The sequence below is a fragment of the Mchenga conophoros genome, linkage group LG20, assembly GCF_057382185.1.
Source record: "Mchenga conophoros isolate Kocher_MC1m ecotype Shallow Benthic linkage group LG20, M_conophoros_male_GT1.1, whole genome shotgun sequence".
In the NCBI taxonomy this organism is placed as follows: domain Eukaryota; kingdom Metazoa; phylum Chordata; class Actinopteri; order Cichliformes; family Cichlidae; genus Mchenga; species Mchenga conophoros.
This window is the reverse complement of record NC_140545.1, coordinates 36,686,023-36,694,044: the sequence shown is the minus strand read 5'-3', so window position 1 is coordinate 36,694,044 and position 8,022 is coordinate 36,686,023.

The following is an 8,022-nucleotide window of genomic DNA, read 5'->3' as shown; positions in this document are numbered from 1 at the left end:
CACTCAGGTTTTCTGTTTTCACAGTTCTGCCTCTGTGGTTTATGATGTCTATTATTCCATGCCATGTGTTGTTGCTGGACAGGTGGGACCCCTTTTCAGGTCAGCTCGAGCAGACCTGTACAGAGCTCTGTCAACAGACCTACAGGGAGTGCAGAATTATTAGGCAAGTTGTATTTTTGAGGAATAATTTTATTATTGAACAACAACCATGTTCTCAATGAACCCAAAAAACTCATTAATATCAAAGCTGAATGTTTTTGGAAGTAGTTTTTAGTTTGTTTTTAGTTTTAGCTATTTTAGGGGGATATCTGTGTGTGCAGGTGACTATTACTGTGCATAATTATTAGGCAACTTAACAAAAAACAAATATATACCCATTTCAATTATTTATTTTTACCAGTGAAACCAATATAACATCTCCACATTCACAAATATACATTTCTGACATTCAAAAACAAAACAAAAACAAATCAGCGACCAATATAGCCACCTTTCTTTGCAAGGACACTCAAAAGCCTGCCATCCATGGATTCTGTCAGTGTTTTGATCTGTTCACCATCAACATTGCGTGCAGCAGCAACCACAGCCTCCCAGACACTGTTCAGAGAGGTGTACTGTTTTCCCTCCTTGTAAATCTCACATTTGATGATGGACCACAGGTTCTCAATGGGGTTCAGATCAGGTGAACAAGGAGGCCATGTCATTAGTTTTTCTTCTTTTATACCCTTTCTTGCAGCCACGCTGTGGAGTACTTGGACGCGTGTGATGGAGCATTGTCCTGCATGGAAATCATGTTTTTCTTGAAGGATGCAGACTTCTTCCTGTACCACTGCTTGAAGAAGGTGTCTTCCAGAAACTGGCAGTAGGACTGGGAGTTGAGCTTGACTCCATCCTCAACCCGAAAAGGCCCCACAAGCTCATCTTTGATGATACCAGCCCAAACCAGTACTCCACCTCCACCTTGCTGGCGTCTGAGTGGGACTGGAGCTCTCTGCCCTTTACCAATCCAGCCACGGGCCCATCCATCTGGCCCATCAAGACTCACTCTCATTTCATCAGTCCATAAAACCTTAGAAAAACCAGTCTTGAGATATTTCTTGGCCCAGTCTTGACGTTTCAGCTTGTGTGTCTTGTTCAGTGGTGGTCGTCTTTCAGCCTTTCTTGAACTGAACATGAGTTCCCTGCAATTTCTGAAGAATTCTACAGTAAATCTGGCTGAAACTTGGCCCAGACGTACAGCAGGTTTCCCGGAGGAGGGATGTGTTGAAAGTTGGACCTCAACTATTATGGATGATTTTTAATGAATTTCTGAAATTTCCATAATTGTAGTGTATTGACTGTATTGAATTGCATATAAATGTCCTTTAATTTCTGAGTAATTTTACAGTGAATCTGGCTGAAACCTGGCACACAGGTACAGTAGGTGTCCTAGAGGAGGGATGTGTTGAAAGTTGGACATCAACTACTCAGGATGGTTTTTAATGAATTTTTGAAATAAACATAATTGTAGTGTATTGACTGTATTGCACTGAATATGAGTTTACTGTGATTTCTGAGTAATATTACAGTAAATCTGGGTAAAACCTGGCCCAGAGGTAAAGTAGGTGTCCGAGAAGAGGATTGTGTTGAAAGCTTGGCATCAACTTTTAAGAATGACTTTTAATGAATTTTTGAATATGCAACCAGACTGTCACGATGGCTGTATTGGGCTGTTCCATTGTAATTTGTGTGTTCAATCAGGATATAAAGCGAAAAGGCGCTACCGTAAAGACTGGTGTAAAAGCGCAAGGAAATTTATGCGGCGGATAGGAGGCGGCTGGCTTGACCGCGGCTCACAAATGACGGCTCACTTTACCGCGGTCTCTCTGTGACTCATGACCACTGATCAGCGGTTATTATAATTTGCACATTAGTGATCATAAACTGACCTCACAGCCCATTGTTAGTCATTGTGCTAATGTGCTGTTTACAAGTCCCAAAGGCTTCATGGGAGAAACGTTTCGTCGCTCATCCCAGTGACGTCTTCAGTCTTGGATGATGAAGAAACGTTTCTCAGTGAAAACGTCCAGATGGACAGAATCCGCTTGCTGGGATCCGGATTCCCTCCTGAGGTGAAGGATCCTTTGGAGGGGCCGTGGCTGCGCTCGAGCTGGTCTTGGAGCTAAAAGACTGACTTCACTACGTCACCATGACACTTTAGTGATTCTACTGTTAGAACTTTACCGCTGCACCGTATCTCGCTGGAGATGAGCTGTATGTGTGACCGTGTTGAGTGTGAAACACAGATAACTGCTTAAAGAAGTGTTTTTGTTTATTGGCTTACTGTTTTAAAGTGTTTAGAATTTATATTTTACACAGGTTTGGTTTACCAACAAGTATTTATGACAAACACTGATAACATGTTAAATAGCAGTTTAAAAGACATAAATAATTATTGGAATAAAATTATTATATTGGTTTAACATATGGGAACTAAATACACTTAACATTAAAAAAGTTTAATCCTAACAAACATTTTGGGTTATTTAAACAAGAGGGGAGAGTAAAAACATGAATGAAAAACAAAAATAAATCCTGTTTCTTTGCATATTGTGCAGTTTTAACACTGAAGCTACACATAACATTTATCCTGTGTAACACATGAACATATTCTTTGTTGTTAATCCAACAGGTCATTTTTTCATTTTTTCACATTTTCTGCACTCTCCAGACGTCCACTGCACGGATGCTACCCGTGCAAGACAGACAGCCAGGTCAAGGCATATGTGAGCAACGTAGTGACAAGCAAACCTATCAAGTCACATAAGTTGGAGGAAATTCATAGAGCTACACAGAGGGACCCGGAGCTTCAAAAAGCAATCACCTTCATCAGATAAGAGTGGCCTCGGAGAATGGCAAAGAGCTCACCACTGCAAGGCTTTTATGCAGCCAGAAGCCACCTTTCAGAATCCAATGGTCTAGTGCTCTACCACGATCGCATTGTAATTCCCACAGCACTCAGACCCAGTGTCCTTCACCAATTACATGAAGGCCACCAAGGACTAGGGATGGGCATCGTTTAGGTTTTATCTGATACCAGTACCAAACTGGTACTTTTGAAACGGTGCCGGTGCTCAAACCGGTGCTTAAAGAATGGAGAACACAAAATTGGTCCAAAAACCTCTCATGTTCAGCTGTTTTTTTGTAAAAAGATATCAATGTTAGCCTTTTCTGCAGCTATGGGGCATATATGGTATCACTCTTGGCTGGAAGCTTAAACAATGGAAAAAACACAAACTTTGTCCAAAACCTCTCATGTTCAGCTGTTTCCCTCTTTTTCTTTGGTCATTTTAGCCTTTTTGGCCAGGGTGAAGGGAGTATCTGCCATCAAACAAGAAGACAGCCGCATGTAGCTATGATGATGTTTGCTAGTTCACCTTACATGCATTAATGTAATAACGTGGTTAGCCTACTCAACGTAAATTACACTCGAACAACATGAAGCTACTCACGCAGAGAAGAACGGCTGCTGCTGCATCATCATCCTCATCATTTCTGCTACACTGGCAGGGCTAGGGGCCAGGACTCTCCTCTTCATGTTTTTGGGGGATGTTCTAACTCCGGGTCCGATAACAGGCACCACACCCGCAGTAGATGCGCTCGGTGTGAGGTCTCGCAGCAAGCTATCAAATACGGCGCATTTCTCGACTTTTAAGAAAACGCTATGCGTCGCCAGGTGTGTCATTGGATTCGAGGTGTTACCTCCTTTGACAGTATCACAGTATCAGCTTAAAGCACTTGTTGCTGCTGAGTTTGCATCTTTTGCTGTGAAGTACAGCCAGACTTTGACCGCTTCACCTTGGGCGTTTTTAGTCTGTAGCTCTGCTCTAAAAGAACGGACGTACCTGGGCCCGCCTACTATCCTCGGAAACGTAAAATGATTGGCTAGAATACAAAGTGTATGACATCTCAGGGAAATAAAGCACCGAAATGTGCGCTGCTTTTCGGTCTGGTTACTACCGTTTATGTCAGAACCGGTGCCATCATGGCACCGGATACCAGGACCCATCCCTACCAAGGACTAATTAAATGTAGAGCGCACGCAAGATCAACAGTCTGGTGGCCCAACATTGGACTTCAAATAACACACAAGGTGAGGTCATGCACCTTTTGCAGAGAGCACAAGCCTACACAGCGATGGGAACCCCTCGTGACTACTACTCTGCCCAATGGCCCCTGGCAAAAGATTCCAGCTGATCTGTGCGAGCATGAGGGTAAGAACTTTCTTGTCGTTGTTAACTATTTTTCAAGAGACATTGAGATTGTTCCCTCACTACAACACCCAGCAGACAGGTCATTAACAAGCTTAAACACATGTTCGTTAGATGGGGCATCCTGTTAGAACTGGTCAGTAATAATTGGACACAGTTCACATCATCAGAGTTCCAAGACTTCAAACTGAGTTATGGCTTCACCCACACTACGTCGAGCCCTCATTACCCCCAGTCAAATGGAGCTGCTGAAAGAGCTGTCCAAACGGCCAAGTACATTCTCAAACAGCCTGACCCCTGCTGAGCCTTAATGAGTCACCGCTCTACACCAATTGCAGCAACCGGTGCAAGCCCAGCTCAACTTATGACAGGACGTCAAATCCGCACCGCGGTTCGTGCTTGAGAACACTGCGTCTTATTGCCTCCGATCATGACAGTGTCTGTCTCCTGAATCCAAACTGGAAGCTGGTTCCACAGAAGAGGGGCCTGAAAACTGAAGGCTCTGCCTCCCATTCTACTTTTAAATACGGGCCGAAGTGGAGGAGTGACAGTCTACAAAAATACTTTTCACCTGTCCCTTTCTCCAGTTTTGAACTGAATATGTTTGAGCTTGGTAGCAGTCATCCTGTTCTTTGTGTGGTGATCTACCGTCCACCTAAATATAACAGGAACTTTGTTAATGGCTTCTCTGAGTTCTTGGCTGAAATAATGCCAAAGTATGACAAAGTTTATGGGTGATATGAGTATTCATGTGTGTTGTCCTACTAAAACACTGGCAAAGGACTTTTTAAATCTACTTGATGCTCTTAATGTTTTGCAGTCTGTCACTGGTCCCACACATAAACATGGACACACTCTGGTTTTGTCTCATGGTTTACCTGTTTATAACCTTCAAATTTATGATGCCGTCTTTTCTGATCATATGCCTGTATTGTTTGAAACTTCCCTGTAATATCACTACCTGTGGTCCTCCAACTGCTTCTCGCATGTTTAAACCATCAAATGCTGCTCAGTTTTCTACCACCTTTAATGTTGATTCAGAGCTTTCAGCCTGTGCTCACACCGAGGAGCTGACTGCAAAGTTTTTCTCTACTTGTGAAAACATTCTGGACGCTGTTGCTCCTCTGAAGGTCAGGCGGCCTAAATCGAAGTCTGAGCCGTGGCTGAACGACATCACTCGGGCTGCTTGAAGAGAGTGCAGAAAAGAAAGAAACTAAATTTTATTCATCGTCTGCCCTCCTCCCGTGTGGTGTACCTCAAGGATCCATCCTTGGGCCCCTTCCTTTTAGCATTTATTTACTTCCCCTTGGCCATATTATTAAAAAGCATAAAGTCTCATTTCATTTTAATGCGGATGACTGTCAGATGCATCTACCCCTGAAACACAATGAGCCCAACCCCCTCAGGCCTATTTTAGACTGTCTCAAGGACATCAGAGCATTTTAATGAAAAAAGACTGAGGTCGTTATCTTTGGGCCGAGCGGCCCTGGTGTCCCACCATCTGACTTGGGTCCTCTCACACATGTGTCAAACCAGTTGTCACCAGTTGTCAAACCAGTTGTCACCAGTTGTCAACCAGTTGTCAGTTGTCAGATGTCTATTCATAGTAATGTACAGAATTCACCTGCTTGCTGCTACTACTGCACATTCACCCAATGTATATACTACATATATATATATAACGTTCTTCCTCTACACCCCCCCCCCCCCCCCAATTTTTTTGCACATGTCGAGGAGCGTGTCAGGCTACATTTCACTGTGTGTTATACTTGTATAACTATGCATGTGACAAATAAAGAACCTTGAACCTTGAACCAACGTTGCAGTAAAAATGGACCCAGATCTTAAAATGGACAAACAGGTAAATACAGTGGTGAGAAAGAGCTTTTTTCAGCTGAGGCAGCTCTCTAAAGTCAAACCTTTTATTTCTTTTTGTGACTTGGAGAGACTTTTACACACATCTGTGACCACTCGCCTTGATTATTGTATTGGACTTTATATTGGTTCAAGGTTCAAGGTTCAAGGTCCTTTATTTGTCACATGCATAGTTATACAAGTATAACACACAGTGAAATGTAGCCTGACACGCTCCTCGACATGTGCAAAAATTGGGGGGGGGGGTGTAGAGGAAGAATATATATATATATATATATATATATATATATATATATACACACACACATATAGTATATACACTGGGTGAATGTGCAGTAGTAGCAGCAAGCAGGTGAATTCTGTACATTAATATGAATAGATATCTGACTATTTTACAGGATAGACAATATAAACATATTTAAAATTAAAGGAATTGAAATGTACATTGTGCCTTGGTTTAGTGTCTGGAAGAGTCCTGTCTCAGTCAATTATAGATGATGTGAGAGGGCGGGTGTGTGTGTTTAGGGCACGGATGGCTTGGGGATAGAAGCTCCTCTTGAGTCTCTCTGTCCTTGCCCGGAAGATGCGGAACCTTCTACCAGATTGCAGAAGTTGGAACAGCTTGTTGCCAGGATGGGACGGGTCCTTCAGTATCTGCGCTGCTCTAGTCCGGCATCTCCTGGTGTAGGTGTCCTGAAGCGGGGGGAGAGCAATCCTGCAGCAGCGTTCTGCTGTACGGATCACTCTCTGGAGAGCTTTTTGGTCCTTCACACAGCTGTTCCCAAACCACGATGTCATGTTCTGTGTGAGGATGGTCTCCACAGCGCCTGTATAGAAAATCCTGAGGATCTTTGGAGAGACCCTGGTATTGATCAGGCTTCACTATCACGCGTGCAAATGGTCCAGAGTGCTGCTGCTCGCCTGCTGACAGGGACACACAAACGTGAGCACATTAGCCCTGCTCCTGCCTCCTTACACTGGCTCCATCTTAGAATTCATTTTAAAACTTTGTTTGCTTTGAAAGCTTTAAATGGCTCCTTCTTACCTGTCAGACCTTTGACACCGATACACTCCACGAAGGTCTCTCAGATCAACTGACCAGTCACTCCCTGCTGTCCCCATGTCGAGACTGAAACACCGGGGGGACCGAGCTTTCGCTGTTGTGGCCCCCAAATGATGGAATAAGCTGCCCCTCTATATTAGGCTGGCCCAACACTTGAGGTGTTTAAATCACTTTTAGAAACACAGTTTTTTTTCAAAGGCTTTTCAGGAGTAGCACCAGAGTCAGCTGTTGGTCCCTCTTAATCTTTTTATTTTGTTAATTTTATTCATTGAATAGAATAGAATTCAACTTTGTTGTCATTGCACATGCACAGGTACAGGGCAACGAAATGCAGTTTGCATCCATCCAGAAGTGCTTTAGTGATATAGATATATTACAATATATATTAGCAATAATATAGATATGTGAGTATATTACAGAAATGGGTCTATTATGGTATGTTATAATGTACACGGTATGAAGTATGTTGTGAATATTCTATAACTATAAGTATGTACAGGCTGTAGTGAGTACAAGCTATGTACAGGATATGAACAGGATATAAATATGAAAAACTATACAGAATATGAAATAAATAACTTTACAGAATCTGGGATATACAGCTATACAGAAATGGGAACTATGCAAGTTGTAAACAGTTGTAGGATTAAAGATTATCGAATGTACAGAATGATTATTTACACAGAGCTATACAGTAGTGCAGTTAAGATAAGTGAGGGTGTAGATAGTTTCTACAGAGGCTATATAAAGTGCTAGTGGTTGTGAGTGGTGGTTCAGTCCATGTTATTATTGTGTTTGAGGGTACAGTTGTCCATTGTGTGTGTGTGTATGTTC